This window comes from Rhinopithecus roxellana, chromosome 6, assembly GCF_007565055.1.
Source record: "Rhinopithecus roxellana isolate Shanxi Qingling chromosome 6, ASM756505v1, whole genome shotgun sequence".
Taxonomy (NCBI): Eukaryota; Metazoa; Chordata; class Mammalia; order Primates; family Cercopithecidae; genus Rhinopithecus; species Rhinopithecus roxellana.
The window spans coordinates 51,959,877-51,981,590 of NC_044554.1; the positions used below are offsets into that span (position 1 = coordinate 51,959,877).

Here is a 21,714-nt window from a genome sequence, read left to right on the forward strand (position 1 = left end):
CAAAAGCCAAAATTGACAAATGGGATCTAATTAAACTAGAGAGCTTCTGCACAACAAAAGGAACTACCATCAGAGTGAACAGGAAACCTACAGAATGGGAGAAAATTTTTATAATCTATCCACCTGAAAAAGGGCTAATATCCAGAATCTACAAAGAACTTAAACAGATTTACAAGAAGAAAAGCAACCCCATCAAAAAGTGGGCAAAGGATATGAACAGACACTTCTCAAAAGAAAACATTTATGTGGCCAACAAACATGAAAAAAAGCTCATCATTACTGGTCATTAGAGAAATACAAATCAAAACCACAATGAGATACCATCTAATGCCAGTTAGAATGGCGATCATTAAAAAGTCAGAAAACAACAGACGCTGGAGAGGATGTAGAGAAATAGGAACATTTTTCACACTGTGGGTGGGAGCGTAAATTAGTTCAACCATTGTGGAAGACAGTGTGGTGATTCCTCAAGGATCTAGAACCAGAAATACATTTGACCCAGCTATTCCATTACTGGGTATATATCCAAAGGATTATAAATAATTTTACTCTAAAGACACATGCACACATATGTTTATTTCAGCACTGTTTGCAATAGCAAAGACTTGGAACCAACCCAAATGTCCATCAATGATAGACTGAATTAAAAAAATGTGGCACATTACACCATGGAATACTATGTAGCCATAAAAAAAGCATGAGTTCATGTCCTTTGCAGGGACATGGATGAAGCTGGAAACCATCATTCTCAGCAAACTACCACAGGAACAGAAAACCAAACACTGCATGTTCTCACTCATAAGTGGGAATTGAACAAAGAGAACACATGGACACAGGGAGGGGAACATCACACACCGGGGCCTTCCAAGGGGTGGGGGTCTAGGGGAGGGATAGCATTAGGAGAAATACCTAGTGTAGATGACAGGTGGATGGGTGCAGCAAACCGCCATGGCACATGTATACCTATGTAACAAACCTGCATGTTCTGCACATGTATCCCAGAACTTAAAGTATTTAAAAAAAAAAAAAAAGAAAGAAAGTCTCCAAGTTCATTGGAGAGTCAATTCATTGGAGATTCAGTTCATTGGAATTTAATAGTCAAAGAAATTGACTTCAACTCCCTAGATGAACTAAACATTTGAATCTAGCATCCCTCTTGGTCTCAGGAGATGTTGTTTGTACTCCTGAGTCCTCTTTCTCCCTTTCACCTCCATCTCTGAGCTTCCTTGCAGCGCCTCCTGGAAGGCCACAGGGCAGAGGGAAACATACTCTGCCATTCTGCATCTGCACCCACCTTTGCTTTGGGCTTATGGCTGTGTTGGCACAAAGAACACCAAATTGTCTCTGGCTAATGAGAACAGAGGCACCTAGATAGGTAAATAATGCATTCAGTCATGGCCAGCTGTTCAAACAAAGGTTTCTCAGTGGTTCAAAGAGAAAAGCAGCAGCAGAATGAAGTCAGCGTGGGACACATGAAACATTGAACTCGGAGCTGAAGCTGCCAGCACCATACTCATTTGCCAAGAGCAATTTCATTTGAGTAAAAAACATCATCCATCACATTAAATTAATGTTGTTAATTTCCATTTTATTGGTTTTGTCATTTTATTTGTTTTTAATGTGTAAATCTCATTTGGTTTCATGGATGTGTGAGAGCTTTAAGTACTAGAAGTTTATACCTAGCTTTATTTTGTACATATTTAAATAACATTATAATAAAAATAATCTAAGTCAACTCTGGGGGTTCAGAAGAATGTTTTCCTTTAAATGCAGCTCTCAACCTTGCAGACAGGCCTTTGCCCTCAGAGGTGAATGCCCTTGGAAAGGTCACTCTTTGCCCTCCCCCGGAATCCTTGCTTCTAGCAGGTGCTACTGAAGTTTTCAGTTGATTGGACCAGGGAACTTTGCCCCTCATTCACCTGATTCCTCCTTTTATGTCTCAACAGTTTCTTAGCCCTTTCTCTCCCTTCTCCATCCAATAGCCTCCAAGTTTTAAAATTTCCACAAATTAATTCCTACTTTTCATCAAATTAAGGGAAAGTTCTGAGTCCTATGCCTGGAGTTAAAAAATTTTAAACAATCTGATAATTTCGAATACACCTTTCACTCTTTCCCTACAACACCCCTAGGCCCCACCGGGCTTTTCTGCTCATTCCTAACATTACATAACACTAGAGTCCCCTCTGTCCTTCTCCCCAGCCCATTCAAATCCCACAGATCCAGCCAGGCATGGTGGCTCACACCTGTAATCCCAGCACTTTGGGAGGCCAAGGTGGGTGAATCACCTGAGGTCAGGAGTTCAAACCCAGCCCGGCCAACATAGTGAAACCCTGCCTCTACTAAAAATACAAAGAAAAGTAGCTGGGAATAGTGGCACACACCTGTAATCCCAGCTACTCAGGAGGCTAAGCCAGGAGAATCACTTGAACCCAGGAAGCAGAGGTTGCAGTGAGCCAAGATCACACCACTGCATTCCAGTCTAGGTGACAAAGCGAGACTCTGTCTCACATACACACACACACACACACACACACACACACACACACGCACAATCCCACAGATCCTAACTGACCTTCTTGGGATTAATCTAGTCCACAAGCTCCATGCACACTGCCCTTCTCTTTTTCTTTCTCTGGTAACACCTACCCAAGCTGAGTCACCCATTTTGGCCTTTACCCATACAAGACATTCTAAAGTAACCCAAGCGTTCCACACCATTTTCCAATCAAAGGGGAAGCTCTTAGAGGACAGGGAAAATATCTTACCACATTCTTTATTCCCCTGCCTTAGCCTGAATTCCCTGCTTAAGCAGAGTCTGAGATAATAGCTTATATGCAGTAGGTTTTCTGGGATGGATCCAAAGAACAGGAGTGAAAAACTGGGGGAGAGGGAAACCCAGGAGGGGAGAAAGCCAGTGCACCAGCACATTAATGAGCTCAGCCCCATGGAGACTTTGGAAGGAGACAAATAGAATAGGCCTCAGAAGCACCTGCCCAAAGGGCAGAAGGAGGGAGCATTTTACCACCAGCTCCTATTCACTGTCAAGTGTTGGCCTGACAGCTGTTGAAAACTTTGCATCTCCAGGTAGCACAGGCATGAAGTCCAATGGGTCTCCCAAAGATGCTTCACAGAAACCTTGGGGCGGAAAGGGAGAGATATACAGATACACAGTGCAGCTGAAGGGAGATACAGTGCAGCTGAGGGGAGAGATATACAGATATACAGTGCAGCTGAAGGGAGATGCTGTCTAGTCACATCTGTGTGAGGCTGGTTGCCCAGCAATGATCGGAGTATGAGATGGACAAAGAGGATGTGAGACAGGACACAGAGATGCCTGCCTCCCTCAGCAACCAGTATGATGCTATGCTGAAAGGAGGTGTGTTGCAATTCCTATAGAATCAGTGCAAACATTTCTCCCTTAGGGCCTTCACATATTAATCAATGCTCTTCTGTGGTCATCTAGTTTCAGATCTGGAAATCTCAAGGCTTCCTCTTTATACCAATTATAAACCATCTTTGATCCTCATACTAAAATGCCCTTAACTGTGAAAATAGCAAGACAATAGAAAACCACTATGTTAGATTTCTACATAGCATTTCTGTACACACACACATTATCTGAATAACTTTCTCCCCTGTCTGAGATAGCACAATTACCATGCCCATAAATCAGAGGTCATATAGCTCAAATGCCCATTCAATGGTAATCAAATAAAATGTTGTCCTCAACTCAATTCTACAGACGTTCACCCAGTCCCTGTGAAACACAGCTTGCTGCTGTAGGTGCTGGGATGTAATGATGTACATGCCATAGTCCCTGGCCTCAGACTGAGGATGGCCCAGCTCACTGCGAGGTAGACATCAAGAGGAACCCCAGAGAAACAGAAGCACGGATGGAGCTCAAAGGGAGGGAACTCCCATTCCAATTGGATAATTAGGAATGGCTTCCTAAAGGATAGGGTGTTGAGATGGGTGGTCATTCTCTCTGAAAGGATCCTCCCAGGAAGAGGTATAAGAATAGGAAGGAAAGGGTGCCAGCAGTCCCATCTGGCTGTGCAGTGCCCTCACTTGAACCTTCCATGCCTGTCTAGTCCAATGGTTTTCAAGTCCAATGGTTTTCAAGTTTGATGGTGTGCAAGCTGTGTGATGTGGAATCTCAGGATCTCAGGAAACAGATGGACAGTGATGGGACAGATGGGACAGAGCACAGGGCTCTGAGGGTCCCCCTCCCACTTCAACTGGAACAGCTGAGTGAGAACAAAATGGACTCCACTGGTAAACAAGCATCTGAAACCCAAAAACCACTCGGAGTTAAACGCACCAGTCTGGGTAGTTTACCCTACCACCAAGCAGCCACACAGAAATGAGCAAGGGCCTTGAGTTTTCTCACTCTCATCCTTCAGCATCTCTCAAAATGTCTCCAACTATTTCTGCTGTCTCTGAATTGTTAGACAGCTTGAGTAGATATTCCAAATATCTACTTAATATTTGGAAGTCTGATAAAGTATTTGCTGATACCCAGTGGTCTGCCTCTGGTTAAAATGCAAAGCAAGTTCCCAAGTCACAGTATATTTTACTTCATTTTACACCTCTTCCCCACATGAGGGGCTTGAAGAGTAAGATAAATGAAATACACTTCCTAGCCACTCACCCAGCAAAAGCCATTTATCACCCTGGTCAAGTGGATGAGTGGCTATTTGCAGAACAAAGTGCATGGTTTTGAGAGGGGTCCAGGTGAGTTCTCTTCTCTCTGATAAAAAAAGAGAGAAAGTCCCGCTCTTTGCTGTGACTGGCAACACCCCCTTAGATTTCCAAGAGTCAGATGCCTGGAGATGATGTAGAGGTATCCTTGCAAAATATAAAGGGCAGCAAAGCAAGAAAGAGAAGAAATTATTGATACTTTGGCCTGAGACTATTAGCAGATTGCTAAATGCTAATTCAGTAATAAAAGACTTCGGTTGGGCATGGCGGCTTATGCCTGTATCTCAGAACTTTGGGAAGATGAAGCGGGAGGATCACTCGAGTCCACAAGTCCAAGACCAGCCTGAGCAACCTAATGAGACTCCATCTCTGCAAAAAATACAAAAATTAGCCAGGCCATGGTGGCTCACACCTGGAGTCCCATCTACTCAGGAGGCAGGGGTGGGAGGATTGCCTGAGCCCAGGAAATCAAGGCTACAGTGAACTGTGATTACCCATTGCACTCTAGCATGGATGACAGAGCAAGACTCTGCCTCTATAAAAGGTAAAAAAAAAAAAAAAAAAAAAAAAAAAAAAAAGAGACTTCATGAGTTCATTCAGTGGTTTCTGAAAATAAACCACTTTGAGGTGAATAAATCTCTCAGATTACAATTAGCCCAAAAAGCATGAAAATGACCTATGTGTGTTCATTCTTCATGACTACCAATGAATAGGCTAATATACACATACATACAGGCAAAAACTAAAGATCAAATAGAAGCAAATACCAGGAAAAATAATTATTGACTCTGTAAATTGTGTATCCTTAATACTTCTAGAGACCAATATTTCTGCCTTTGTCAGGAAATGCCAAGATTGTTAACTTCAACTACTGTAAATTAATACACATACTTTAGTTTATTGAGGGGTATAATCAGAATGAAAATATTGATATAGGCAAACACTCATTTCTGGCAATAGAAAAGTAAATATAAACACAATTCACAACAGCATTAATTTGTCTTACTCCTTTTCCTCTAGGATTATTATACAGTGTTCTAGCCCCATCTTATCTGAGGAAATGATTAAGAGCCTTTTCAGTTCTGACCATTCCTCCTTCTCTTTAATTATTTCTTTATCCAGAATTAACATTGGCAAATCCCCTCCAACTTTTTAACATTCATCTTCTCCGATCTATGCAAGCTGGCTTCTCCACAGCTGAGACGAGAAGAAGCCACCTATATTTAAGGGACATTCCCTAGGCTAATGAATTGTCAGCAAAGACAGCATTTTTGAAGCTATCCTGTATAACAAAAATGGCAAATTAACATGCTAGATAAAGACAGGTTAGCAGATGCCATATTCTCCAGGTTGTAGACACCAGTCTCACAATGCCTGTATTTGCTGGCTCAGGCTGCCTCATATGACTTGGCTGTGCCCCACCCAACTTTCACCTTGAATTATAGCTCCCATAATCCTCACGTGTCATGGGAGGGACCCAGTGGGAGGTAACCAAATCATGGGGGGTGGTTTTTCCTGTCCTGTTCTTGTAATAGTGTATAAGCCCCATGAAATCTGATGGTTTTATAAAGGGCAGTTCCTCTGCACACACTCTCTTGCCTGCCACCATGTAAGACATGACTCTGCTCCTCCATCACCTTCCACCATGATGGTGAGGCCTCCCAGCCATGTGGAACTGTGAGTCCATTAAACCTCTTTTTCTTTATAAGTTACTGGGTATGTCCTTATAGCAGCATGAGAACTGACTAATACACTGCCATAACAAAATACCATAGACTGTGTGGCTTAAACAACAGAAATTTACTTTCTCTCATTTCTGGAAGTCTGAGATCAAGGTTCCAGCAGCATTTGGTTTCTGGTAAAGCCTCTCTGCTTGGCTTGTAGCTGGCTTCCTTCTCACTGCGTGCTCATATGACCTTTCCTCAGTTGGAGAACAAGAAAGCGAGCTCTCAGGGGTGTCTTCTTACAAGGAGACCAGTCCTATCAGATCAGGGCCCCAGCCTTACGACCTCATTTAATCTCAATTACTCCCTTACCCCAGATACAGCCACACTAGGGTCAGGCTTCAACATATGAATTTTAGGGGGACACATACATTCAGTCTATAACAGTGTCTGTGGAGAAATTTGCAATTCTCTGGAATTCAGGAAAATTAGTTACTTGCTCAGTCAAGGTTTATTCAACTCTCCTATGTGCCAGGCATTGTCCTGATGGTGAAAGGAAAGAGAAGAAAAAGGAGAGGACACATTTGGAGAACAGGCAAGCATGAATAAGTGCTCACATCCAAACAGTTGCCTCTCTTCTACATACCTATAGTTTTGTCTATTAACCTTTGAGTGTATATTTATTGATTCTCCAAATGCTGCCTGTATACATTAATGTGGTGCTTCAGATGGAAGTAGCACAATTCGAATCAATATTTGTGTGTTCCTCCCAAGTTTTGATGTAACTATATGTTCCAAATTGTATTATTGGACTTCCACTACTTAGTTACTAAAAAAGTTATTTCTTCAAACAAATTTTATAATCTATAAGCCCTTGGGGGAAGAGGCTTTGTCTTGTTCCCTTGAAATCCACAGCTACATAGCATCTGACACATAATAGACATTCATACAACTGTTGAATGAATAAAGAAACAATTACCACACACAAAATTAAAAGATACAGTTTGAAATAAAACTGTTAAAGAAATAAGCTGCTAAAATCCAATCATTACTTTTTCTACCATGTACTTTTTTTCCTATAAATTAGCTTTTAAAAATGGCATAGGGTTTTATTTATCTTTTAATCAATAAGTCATAAATTTTATAAAATCCTATTTAATTTTTGCTTAAGAGTCTTTTTTTAGAGAGAGAGCGAGAGAGTGACAGAGACAGTCTCGCTCTATCACCCAGGCTGGAGTGCCATGGAACAATCATAGCTCACTGCAGCCTCGAACTCCTTGGCTCAAACAATCCTCCCGCCTTTGCCTCCCAAAGCACTGGAATTACAGGCATGATCCTCCACATCCAGCCCAACAGTCAGTTTTTCATTCCTGTGTTAGTGTCATCAAAAGCCACAACAGCCATCTCCTGCCACAGGGTTCTCCCAAAGTAACTGCCATCACCATGGGACTTGCTTTTCATTCCACAACTATTTATCAATCTCCTACAATCTGCCAGCCTCCGTCCTAGACAAGGGGTGTTAATAGTAAGGAGAAAGACACAGTCCCCACCCTTGTGATGCTTACAATCTAGCAAAGGAAACAATCACACTAATAAACACTAATTAAACTGAATTAAGTATACTGAAGAAAAGGAACACAGGCCTTTGAAAAGTGAGAGCAGGTGATCAGGTAAGAATCCAAAAGCTTTGTCATTACCAATAACTGCAACTCCTCCATAATCACAATTTCATGTGTCACACTCTGTCCACCACCCCCTGAGTTTCCAGCTTACTCTCTCTAATATCCATTTCTCCATCAATCATTTGACTCCACCAAGACTTACAACACACCGATCCCATCACCTTTTCACCACCCCTCACCTTTTCCTGTCCTTTTTTTCCACATATCTCAGCCAAGAATCCATCACCAGACGCTGTATTACTCCATTCCCATGTCTCTCATTCACTTCCAACAAACCCCTTGATATGGTTTGGCTCTGTGTCCCCACCCAAATCTCATCTTGAGTTGTACTCCCATAATTCCCACAGTGTTATGGGAGGGACCCAGTGGGAGATAATTGAATCATGGGGTCGGTTTCTCCTATACTGTTCTCGTGGTAGTGAATAAGTCTCACAAGATCTGATGGTTTGATAAGGGGAAACCCATTTCACTTGGCTCCCATTCTCTCTCTTGCCACCACCATGTAAGAAGTGCCTTTCACCTCCCACCATGATTGTGAGGCCTCCCTAGCCACGTGGAACTTTAAGTCCGTTAAATCTCTTTCTTTTGCAAATTGCCAAGTCTCAGGCATGTCTTTATCAGCAGCAAAAAAATGGACTAATATACTCCTGGTTAACTCCAACTCTCTGCCTTCTCCATGCTTTTGCTAACACAGCAGAACACTGCCAGAGAAAAACACACAATCATGCCAAATGAGTCTCATGTTATATCTGGGACCACAACCCTCAAGTGAGCCCTAAAGGTGCCTGCAGGGATACTGGAAGTCTAAGTCCACCCACTTGCTCTAGCATCTGGACAGTTATTTCACACGTCTTCCTTCCTCTTCACCTCTCATCACCTGCTCCCCCATCTGACTCTTGGGTGATGATCTTGCATCCTTCAACACCAAGAATTGATGCAACCAAAAGAATTTCCACAAACTCCCACTACCACATCTGTCTACCTAATAGCATGGGTCTAACCATGACACACTCTGCCTTCTCTCCTGCTACTATAGATGGATTGCCCATGAACCTTCCAGATGCAAACCTGTACACTGGGTCCCACCCATTGTGACATCACTCTAAGGATACTCCCTCTCTCCCACATCAGCAAATTTTCCTTCTGCATTGGACGATTCCATTATCATTCAAACATGCTGTTATTTTTCCCATCTCTGAAAATCCTTCTCCCAAAATCCCTTCTCATCCCAGCTGATGCTTTATTTCTCTACCACCTTTATGACCAATCATCTTTAAAGAGTTCTCTCTTTTAACTGTCTCCAATATTTCTCCTTCCATCTTCTCATGAACCTTCTCCAATCAGGCCACTACTACTACCAATAACCTCTAAATTGCCAAATGCAATGGTAAAATCTCAGTCCTCAGCTGTTCGACCAGCAACATCTGACAAAGACCACTTTCTCCTCCTGGAAACACTTTCTTCACTTGACCTCCAGAAAACCACAAACTCTAGCACATCACCAATCACATCTTTTCAATCTTATTTGCCATTCCTTTTCTTCTCCAGGAACTCTCTATGTTACAGTGTCCCAAGCCTCAGTCCATGGGCCTTTTATCTTCTCTTGTCCCCTCCCTTGGTGATCTCATCTAATTATAGTTTTAAATACCATCAATGCTGACCACTCTCAAATTTGTATCTCCAGTTCAGATTGTTCTGCTGACCTCTAGACACATATGTCCAAGTGCCTACTCTCTGATGTATAACAGACATCTCCAATTTAATATGCCCTAAACCAAAGCCCTTATCTCCCTAAAGCCTGCGCTAGCCATCTCGATGCCCTGTTAGTTGATGGCAACTCCATTCTTGGCCAAGCAAAACTGTGGAGCTTTCTCTGAGCCCTATATTTCTTTTATATCCCCTCTACATACTCAATCCATCAGAAAATCCTGTTCACTATACCTTTAAAGTATCTCTACTTCTCACCCGCTCCACTGCCAACACTGGGGTCCATGCCACCATCACCACGCCTACATTGTAGATGCAGCTTCTAACTGATCTCCCTGCATCCACTCTTCCCCCACTACTGTCCCTTGTCAACACAGTACCCAGAATGATCCTTGAAAAACATAAAGCATATTATACCACTGGTCTGCTCAAAATGGTCCAACAACCTCCCATCTCAGAGTAAAAGCCAGGACCTTACAGTGGCCCTATATGACCACATCTCCTACTGCTCTATCCCTCACTCACTCTACTCCATGCCACCAGCCTCCTGGCTGTTTCTCAAATACACTGGGCATACTCCAGCTTTAGCAACTTTGCACAGGCTGCTTCGTCACTCTTCCCCCTCCTACCCCAGAAACATATTTCTTAGTCCTGTATCTCCCTCAATGTCATCTTCTCAGTGAGCTCTTCTTCCCTGTCCAGTCTATTTCAAATTGCAAACCAACACCTCAACTCCCCATTCCCCATGCTCTTTACCTTGATCCATCTTTTCCCAAAATATGGATCAGCCTCTGATTGTTGTCTCCCCATTGGACTACTAGGCTCAGGCAGGACAGGGATTTTGTTTATTTTTGACTCATGCATTTTAGAAGCCTAGAACAGTGCCTGGTATACTATGAGCACCTAATAAATATGAAATATGTGTTAAGTAAATAAAGTAAATGAGAGGCAGAGACAAGATTACTAAAAGTCACAATTAGAATATACATAGTTTATCCAGGAGTGAAGATGGTGATGATGGGAGAGGACCACTGAGTTCCCAGGAACAGGTTAGCATTTATTAGCACATTTACACAAATGTGTTTATCAAATTATCTGGTTGTTACTTCAGAAAGTGGCCTGAGAAAGAAAGAAGGCTCCAGATACCTGCTGTCTCAGAGAGAGTTTAAGTATTTCTAAAACTTTCCCACAACCCATCAACCTACTCCAGAGAGGAAATAACTGTGAACTTGTACTCCTAGGGGAAATGAAGGGTGGGTGTGGCCCACCAAAACCTAAATGTCTTTAAAGAAACACATTTTCACTTTAAAAGTTAGATGCATTTTATGTTCCTCTCTGTAATATATCTATGTGTTTTAACATACAAATAGTGTTAAATTATCTAATGGTTTAACTGATTTCCTAAACAATCTTAAAATGCACAAGTCAGAAAAAGGGTACCATGTCTTCCCTGGGCATCACATACTCCCTAGGAAGCAGGCGAACCCCAGTTTTAGAATCACTGGGCACTTTGGCACCACCAGAAAAACAACTATGAAGAATGCAAAGTCAAATGGAGGTATAAATACAAACTCATCTATTTCACAATTCTGCCTTGGCTGACCCAAACTGACCCTTTTTTTTTTTTTTTTTTTTTTTTTTTTTTTTTTTTTGAGACAAGGTCTCACTCTGTTGCCCAGGCTGACTGAGATCTCAGCCCACTGCAACCTCCACCTCCCAGACTCAAGCAATTCTCATGCCTCAGTCTCCCAAGTAGCTGGGATCATAGGTGTGCACCACCACACCTGGCTAATTTTTATGTTTTTAGTAGAGACAGGGTTTCACTATATTGCCCAGGCTGGTCTCTAACTCCTGAGCTCAAGGGATCCACCCACCTTGGCCTCCCAAAGTGCTGGGATTACAGGCATAAGCACCCGGCCCCAAACTGATCATTTTTAAAGGCTCTATTAAAAGGCTCTTTTGAATTATGTGAACCTTGTGCAAATTTCCGGCTTTGCTTTCATAGTCTTCTAATGACCAAACACTTCGTTCTAGAGCTATTTAGAGCATTTTAGGTTTTCCCCTAACATCTTTAGCAGCTCGAACTTGGAAGAAGTTATTACGAATGATGAGTGAAATTAGGGAGAAGAGTGTTTTTAATGAAAATGATATTAATGTGCATTTCTATTTGTAGCTAAATAAAACAAAAGAAATACGTTTTCTGTTTTGTTTTGTTTTGTTTGTTTGAGATGGAGTCTCACTCTGTCGCCAGGCTGGAGTACAGTGGCACAGTCTCAGCTCACTGCAACCTCCGCCTCCTGGGTTCAAGCAATTCTCATGTCTCAGCCTCCCAAGTAGCTAGGACTACAGGCACACACCACCATGCCAGCTAATTTTTGTATTTTTAGTAGAGACAGGTTTCACCATATTGGCCAGGATGGTCTTGAACTGCTGACCTCAAGTGATCCGCCCACCTCAGCCTCCCAAAGTGCTGGGATTACAGGCGTGAACCACCATGGCAGCCTAGTGTTCCCTCTTTTAAATAAAATCTTGGAGTCGAGGGGGATTTGCTCATACAATGACAGTTTAGCCAGCTGGCCCTTCTTTTTTCCCACAGTGACTCCTGCTCTTTGCCCCTCTTTCCTCTCCCACCTCGCACCTCCATCATGTCAACTTTGGGATGAAAGGCCACACTGGGGTTGGGGTAATTGTCTGCTGTGGTGGGTTTAAGTCGGATCTCTGACTCTCATTCAATGCAACTGTCTTTAAAGTTCACAAAGAGTTCTGACTTTCAGGCCGTGTTCTGGGCCAAATTGTATTCTCCTAAAACTCCTGTGTTGAACTCCTACCTCCGGAGACCTCAGGATCTGTCTGTATTGGGGTCTTTACAGAGGTAGTTAAGGTAAAACCAGGTCATTAAAGGAGCCCTAATCCAATATGACTGGAGTCCTTATAAGAGGCGATGAAGACCACACAGGTGCAGAGGAAAGACAACGTGAAGGCACAGGGAGAAGACAGCATCTGCAAGCCCAGGAGAGAGGCCTCCAGAGAAACCGGCCCTGCCAACACCTTGATCTCAGACTCCTAGCCTCCAAAACTGTGAGAAAATACATTTTTGTGTTTAAGCCACCCAGTCTGTGGTACTTTGCTACAGTAGTCCAAGCAAACTAATATAGCCCATAAATAAGAGACATGATTCAGTCCCAGTGGAGACAGTAGAAAGCAGCAGAGGTAGCTGATGACGGGGTTGAGAGGGCAGAGACAGAGCAGCAGATAGAGGGAGGATAAAACTCTGAATACCAAATTGCATTTTTAGCCCTAGAAAGAATCCTGACTTTGCTCTGCAGTAGTTCCCTCCTCACATCTTCTAATATATTCTTGCACCTGGAGAGGAGTGTCATCTCACTGGCTGGCAGTAGAATGTTTTCTAGAGCTCCACAGGAGACCCATGTCAGCCTTTCATAGGTCACTGTGCTCGAAATACAGGCTGAAAACAGAGGATCCTTCACCTCTACAGCAGGGGCCGGGACAGCTCACATGCTGTCAGTCTCTAGGTGAGGTAAAGGCTTTACCAGCTGCCCAGGATGAAACTCCGGCATCCCAGGAGGTCAGGGAAAAGCAAATCATGTTTGTTTTACATTCAAAACTCATAAAATTTCTGACCTGGCTCAGATTCAACTAAAATAACTGGTCGCTCTAAAAATGCATGAGTGGATTTTTTCAGTTGTGCATGGCAAGGGGTAGGTGAGAACGAAAGGAAGAAAATAGTTTCTATTTTTTCAAATGATACCCAGTGACCCCAAGGGAAGATACTCTTCTGTCAACAGTGATTGTGCAGAGGAACTGGTTCCTGAAAGGCTCCTGAATCCAATCAACCCTGTTTTCTTTGCAATGATAAGGGCTTACCGGGGAAAATCTGTAATTCCAGCACTAATACAGTCTTAGTAAAATCTGCCAATAAATCTTCAGAGAAAATGTCAGCAATAGTGTTTTAAATAAATAGAAAAATAGTGTTTTAAATAAATATTATGCAGTACAAATTCAAAAACCACATCTCATTATTGCACAAATTCAGGTTTCTTGCAGGTCAGATTTTGTTCCCTAAAGCTACATGGAAGCCCAAAGATAGTCCTAATCCTCCTTCTAAAACCAATGTTAAAAATTCACTCAGTCAACCGGCATTTCCCATGGACCGACTATGGGCCAGGCAGGGTGACAGAAATGAGAATAAACAGACAAATGAGATAGAGCCCTCAAAAAACTCATTATCAGATAAAGTAGACAGGCAAAAATCAATAGATTATCGTGTAATATGATATGTGCTCCAATAGAGGCAAAGTGAAAGAAGACAGGGAAACTCAAAAAGGTAATCATTGTACATGGGATTCTGAAGGCACTTGAATTTCAACTTCCAATCAAAGAGGATACAAGAGAGAAAACACGCTGGTTTCAATGCTTTATACTCTCAACTCAGTCTGACAATATACGTCCACTCTCAACTGCCCCTCTCTTTCCTACCCCGATGATCTACAACCACAATTGTGATTCAGCGGGTCTAGACTGGTGTCTTCCTTTCAACGTTCTCAGAAGAGATGAGTTGACCCCACCTGGGGAGCAATAATTTTTTTCCTTTCTGCACTTGAAAGAAGACTAGGTAGCTGGAAAATGACAGATATAGCAGTAGGGAAAGCCCGCAAATGACATGAAGTGCTACTCTGGGTAACTTTGGGCTCCTGGATTTAACTGCCCTTTGGAGCACAGGCCTTGGGATGTCAGTGAGTGTGGCTGCCTGCGATGGAGAGAGATTCAGATGGTGGTTCCAGAGACCTGGCTCCACCTGCCTTAGCCACTGGACACATTTCATTTAATCTTATAAACTTCAACTTTTTCCCCCGTAAAATGAGGTCATAGCACCTATTCTGCCTGCCTCACAGAAAGCTTGGGAAATCAAAGGAACCATGATAAGTGGAAATGCTCCTAAGCCTCAAAAACACTGTGCAAATATAAGAGAGGGTTATAATTAACCTAGCCACAGAGCTGCCTTAGGGCTTGATTAAAATACACTGTACCCCTCTAGATCGACAAAGTGTGAATGTGGTTAAAAAATAGGGACAGCTACTCCTAAACAGAGACAGTTGGTGTGTGGGCACATCCCCATAAGCATTTTCTATGCCAGGAAACCTGCATATGCTTAGAAACCAGCACGTTTCTGTTGGCCTTATAGCAGCAGTGTAGGAGAGCTCGAAAAATGAAATCTGTAACAGGCAACACCACTGCCAAACACAACTGTCCCAACTCCCAAAAAACATGTTGAACACCAACCTCTGTCAATGGAATAAAATACACCCTGCAATTAGACCAGGGAACCCCATGCATCCAGACACAAGCATGATAAATGCAAATAGGGCCTCTAGCGAAGTGACCACTGTCCTATACAGGTCAAAGCCTATGAATAAAAATGTTTCTTCATAAGAGAAAGGTTTTAGATAGTGAAACTCTTTACCTACCCTAACAAATGATTCACAAAAACAGTACTTTCTGTATCTGATCGCAGTAAATTTTCCAATACAATGAATGCTTTGTTTGGCTGAACCATTTAATAGTCATTCGCACTCTCTAATGAAACTACTAATTACAAAATCTCTGCATTGCAGGCAATAAAACAGGGTTGCTAACCTCTTTACAGTGCTTTAGTTCTGCCATCAAGTAGCAATTACTCTTCAACAGGCCTCCCTCTTTTTCGCTGAGTCTCACCTCAAACATCCTAATCAAACCTACTGAAAAAAACTAAAATCTACTCATATACATAACTAAGCATACAGTATGAGCATGTATGTACACACACACACACACACACACACATTAGCACACACTATCCAGGAACCTGAAGAGAAAAAACAGAGGGTACTGACAAGCATCCTAGAAGACCCCCATGTTCCGATTTTTCCTTTGCACTGGCTAATTCATGAAGAGCAGGGCTTCAGCTCACTACACACTAGACATGTAATTTTTAGTAACAGGCCATTAAAACTAAACTCTACCACAACAAAAATATGTGATACCTAATGGAGCTGACTGTAACAGAATACGCTGCACATATTTTTATTTATAGATAGCTGTTATCCATCCGTCTCTCCAGCTGCTGCCACCACGCAAAACAGAGGGAAGCACTAAGACATCATAAGACATGTTTGTTTCAGGATTATTACCATTATGGCAGCTTCCAAGTTCAAACCATCTCAGAGTAACTTAATGCACCCTGTGTCCACAAGGGCATCTTCATCTGTACCAGAGAAAACAGGAATTAATCACTTCAACCATTACAGCTAGGGCTGCTTAATCACTGGTGAGGTCTGTTGCTGAAGAAATCAATGTTTACCACATGAACATAGGCAAAAAGAAAGAGGTAAAAATCTATTATTCCAGTTTTTAAAGGTTAAAGGGAAAAACAGAAAGACTGCATGAAACATTTTATTGTCATTCGTTAATTAATTAATCAAGAGTTAGACAACAAGCAACAGATTTAGAGTAACTTCTGCCAAACCCAAATTAGGTTCAAAAGAGCCAAAATACTTTTTCCCAGATTTGCAGGTTAGACTCAGAATTTGGTGGCTTATCTAATGCACCAGAGGATATATCTGAAAGAATTATTTTAATAACTTAGAAAAGGACTCAAATCGAGCCTACGGAAATTTATATTATCTCCTTTCCAAAGATCCAGGGAACGGTGTAAGAGCTTTAGGGCACATAAGTCAAAGTATGTCTACCTATAAAGTAGCCAGATTCTTTGAAGGCATCTGTTTCTTTACAGAACAAACACCAAAATGTATACTCAGTTTCATTCCTCAAAGCCCTTTAGTACTTTACATTTGGGCCCATATAATTATTCCATTACTCAAAAGACATTTGGAATGCTTCTTTTGGAATAAATTTTGAATAAGTTTATGAGCCACACAAGAAAATCAGTTTGTCACACATTCTACATATATATGTAGAATATGTATACATTCTGCATATATATATACACATATATATTCTACATTCATATATGTACCTGTGTGCAGTACAGTCAGCCCTTATTTATATCTACAGAAGAGCTTCAGGGCAAAAAGTCTAAAAGCAATTTCTATTGAATATTTGATGAAGCATGCTTTTGTATTTATGTAAGAAATAGGTTTATTGGAACTTCTGTACATTTATGTTAATTAAAATAATACAAACACATGATGATTAGTGAGCCAGACTGAATCAGGAATATCTGGGAGATTGATCAGTTTTCCTGTCTCTCCTCCACAAAATACAGCATCTATCTACTCCAAGCTGGATATAGAAAATGCTAGCATCTCTCATACTTTCCAAAAAGAAATATGTCTGAGTGTTCACACTTACACAGAGAGCAAAGTGAGAATTTTCAGGAAGAAAACGACCACTCAATCAAAAGTTCCAAAAGAACTAAAAGATGGAGGTATCCAGTAATTCCCAATCCAGCTATATTACAGAATGCCTGGCCCAACCAAACATGCTGAATTACAAGTTACTAATTTAAAAAAAAAAAAGTTACAGATTTGGGGTCTGAGAATCTGCTTATTCTAAAACTGCCCAGGTGAATATGATTGCAGTCTAAATTAAGAGACACCATTTTCATTTTACAGCCACAAGCTCCAAAGGGACCAGTGACCTAGGTAAATGGCAGAGCTGGATATAGGAGTCAATGCTTTGACTCAACCTAGCACAGTGATCTTTCCATTAAATGTCACCAAAGCTGTGATTAAGGACCATAATGCATGAATACAGGTGACACATAAGAAATTGTGATTTGCTACAGCTCCATAATAGTGCAAACCAAGCTCCTGTGCCAAATCAAGAGATTAGAACATTACTGGGTGTGGAGGTCTATTCTGATCTGCATCTCTCTTTGAGAGGCTGCAGCTTATGGTTCTTTAACGATACATTGCTGGCTACATGTGAGCCCATTCAGCACACTGACAATTCAATTCAGGATGAATTAATGTGTAAACCTTTAATCAGACCCAGACATGTAAGAAAGATTTCAAAAGCAGCTATTTATAATAACGTTTAAAATGAATGTGTGGCCACAAAATACTCATCTTACCTAATAGCTTAAATTTCACATTAGAAATGTATCTTTTTTCCCTAAAGCTTAGTCTCTATATCTGTAGCATGTCCTCCTGGGAAGGGCCAGTCATTGAACTTTATTAGTCATTTACAATTGAAAATAATAAAGGGTCTGCCAATAGGAAGGAAGGTAGAGAAATGACTTCATTCATAGAAAAGGGAGGAAAATTCATATCAAGGAGGAAAATATTCTGAAGGAGGAGGCTGGGATCTCCAAAGACAAACTTCACAGCTGTCCCTAGATACCATTCTGCCCCTGATGATAATGTATGGTCTAACTGGCTTTAGCAAAGTTAGAAGACTTTTGTTTTGGGTTTCTGTAAACATGTGTGCTTGTTTGTTTTGTTTTGGGTTTGGTTTTTGTAAATAATGATGGCTGAGATGGAGCCAGACAGATTATTAAAAGGGTAAACTTCACTGGAAAGGTGAAGGCAAAGCCCCAAAGAAATCACAACCAGAGACTTTCAGATATGCACTTGCACATACAGCACTTCTGACAAGAGAAATCATTTTGGCAGTTATCTAATGCAGATACTCACAAGAAAATGACCTTGTCAACCCACTCTATTTTCTTATGAGTTTTAAAGATAATAATAGCCTACACTTACTATGTGCCAGATACTATTCTATGACATTGACTTGTATAAACTCACTCAGTCTTCACAATAAATCTCTTAGATAAAAATACAAATATAATCTCCATTTTACAGATAAGGAAACTGAGGCATAAAACGCTTAAGTAATCTGCTCAGGGTCACACAGATAGTAAACAGTAAAGCTGAGATCTGAAGGCAGTATAACTTCAGGGTCTACACTCTTCATTGCTCACTCTCTACGAAGCTACTTGCAACAGTAACTGAGACAAACCACTTTACATACAAATGTCTTTAAACTGGGTTAAGACAAAAAAATGTGTAATTGTGTCCTGACAAATCTGATAAATCTTGGATCTAAAACCTTAAGCCCTTCAAGAGGGCGGTTCTGTATTTAATCTGGTATGAGGAATTATGGTTAGAAGAACATTCTCCCCTTGACACTGGGGACATTTTCCAGTACCAAAAGTTTCAAGTGGCACAGACTCTAACATTAAGTGAGTAAAAGAGATAATAAATTGGAAAATACCTTCTCACTGGGAAAAAGTTGTAAGGATTCACATTTTTGGTAAGGGAACATGCAGAATGGTGGACTTTTGATAATGTCATGAATCAGAATAGAAAATCTGGCTGGGTGTGATGGCTCACGCCTGTAATCCTAGCACTTCGGGAGGCTGAGGCAGGTGGTGGATCAGTTGTGCCCAGGAGTTCGAGACCAGCCTGGGCAATATGGTGAAACACCATCTCTACAAAAAATACAGAAATTAGCTGCGTATGGTGGCACACACCTGTAGTCCCAGCTACTTGGGGAGGATGAAGTGGGAGGATCACTTGAACCGGGGAGGTCGAAGCTGCAGTGAGAGAAATCGTGCCACTGCACTCCATCCTGGGTGACAAAGCGAGACTTTGACAAAAAGAAAGAAAGAAAGAAAGAAAGAAAGAGAGAAAGAGAGAAAGAGAGAAAGAGAGAAAGAGAGAAAGAAAGAAAAGAGAGAAAGAGAGAAAGAGAGAAGAGAGAAAGCGAGAGAAAGAGAGAGAGAGAGAGAGAGATGAGAGGAGAGAGAGAGAGGAGGGAGGGACGGGAGTGATTGTGCGTGAGGGAAAAGGAACGCACAACGAAAGCGAACAACAAAAAGAAAATAAAGGGCAATGTGAAATTTTGAAGGCGAACAATACGTATTATGCTGAATAAGTTCTATAAGAAGAAGTACTGTACACACCATGGACAATGAAGTTTGGGAAAGTTTGCAAATTTAACATTTGATGAAAATGCTAAAGATTTCAGGACCGTGGAGAGACCCCATATTGCTCTATTGGCCGAGAGGGTTTAAGATGGACTGTTTCTCTTCAATTTTGGAATAGTAATCAGGATGAGGTTAAAGGACTCTTGACAATTCTTAACATTTTTGAGAAAAAAAAAGTACTGAATTTATTCTTTATTTCTTCAAATCTTGTTATAAATGCATACAGATTAGGCCGGGCGCGGTGGCTCAAGCCTGTAATCCCAGCACTTTGGGAGGCCGAGACGGGTGGATCGTGAGCTCAGGAGATCGAGATCATCCTGGCTAATACGGTGAAACCCCGTCTCTACTAAAAAAAAATACAAAAAACTAGCCGGGCGAGGTGGCGGGCACCTGTAGTCCCAGCTACTCGGGAGGCTGAGGCAGGAGAATGGCGTGAACCTGGGAGGCGGAGCTTGCAGTGAGCTGAGATCTGGCCACTGCACTCCAGCCTGGGCGACACAGCGAGACTCTGTCTCAAAAAAATAAATAAATAAATAAATGCATACAGATTAATATAACATGTATTGTGTTAACCTAGATGTAGACAGTTTACACCTTGTCTTAATGTTAGATGCGATATAGGATTCATATTACAGTTGAAAGGGGATGCATTATTATATACATGTATAAATAATGGAATACTAGCTACTGTAACAGATAAAATCTAAAATTTCAGTAACTTAGCTAAGAATTTTTTTTTTTTTTTTTTGAGACAGTTTCTCACTCTGTCATCCAAGCTGGAGTGTAGTAGTGCAATCATATCTCACTGCAGCCTTGACCTTCTGGGCTCAGATGATCCTCCCACCTCAGCCTCCCGAGTGGCTGGGACTACAGGCATGTGCCACCATGCCCAGTTAACTTTTTAAAATTTTTTGGAGAGATGAGATCTCACTATGTTGCCCAGGCTGGTCTCACACTCCTGGGCTCAAGTGATCCTCCTGCTTCCCAAAGTGCTGGGATTACAGGTGTGAGCCACCCAGCCAGCCTCTCTGGAACTTCTGTCTGACCAGCATGAAGTTAAGGTTCCCACGATCCCCTTTTGGGTTTGATTAATTTGCTAAGGCAGCTCACAGAACTCAGAGAAACACTTACTTACATTTTGTGATGTATTATAAAGGATATTACAAAAGATAAGAAGAAGAGACTATGGAGTGCAGTATGAAGGAAGGGGTATGGAGCTTCCCTGCCCTCCCTGCTTACACCGCCTTCTAGGGACCTCCACATGGTCAGCTGTCCAGAAGCTCCAGAAGATTATTTCTTGTTCACTAAAGTCCAATTGGCCACCAACACAGGGGAGGTCACCATTTTCTGACATTCAAGGACTCAGGCTTCTCAAGGCTTTGCCATCTTCAGTCCTTGCCTTCAAATGTCACCCAGCATATTAGCATCCAGAGAGAAGATAGAAGAAAATAGGCGATCACACAGAATAATTTTATGAGACAGACAGGGAAGTGGAATATATCACGTACACTCACATATCACTGGCCAGAACTCAGTCACATAACCACACCTAACTCTAACTGCAGAGAATGCTGAGGAAAATAGCCTGCCTGTGCACCCATAAGGAAAGGCACTCTCTGTTCAGTGGGCAATCATTTAACCTGCAATCCAAATTAAAGCAGAGTGTAACAAAGTATCTACAACTAGAATACTACTCTATTAACTATTTACCCCCCAAAGCTGGGGGAATGTCAACTACGAAGAGCCAGAGCAAGAGGCTGATCATCTTGTATGCCCCCTCTGGATACCATGCCTGAGGCCATCAATGCTAGTAGTGGCCTTGACAGGTTACAGTTTGGTTGCCTAGATTACCATCAGCATTTACACTTCTCTTCACCCACCTGGTCACTCCTATGGATACCAGGTGATGAAAGGTAAAAGTACAAAACAGGAAAACACACAGGCACGTCCCCAATTCAACACAGCACCATAAGGCAGCATCCCGGAGTGCAGTGGTTGAAAGATCACT

General features: G+C 41.7%; 1 protein-coding gene across 1 annotated transcript in view; it reads right to left on the reverse strand.

Moving 5' to 3' along the window:
- Nucleotides 1–21,714, reverse strand: part of TMEM178B (transmembrane protein 178B) — a 395,175-nt gene that overhangs the window by 352,636 nt on the left and 20,825 nt on the right. The window lies entirely within an intron of this gene.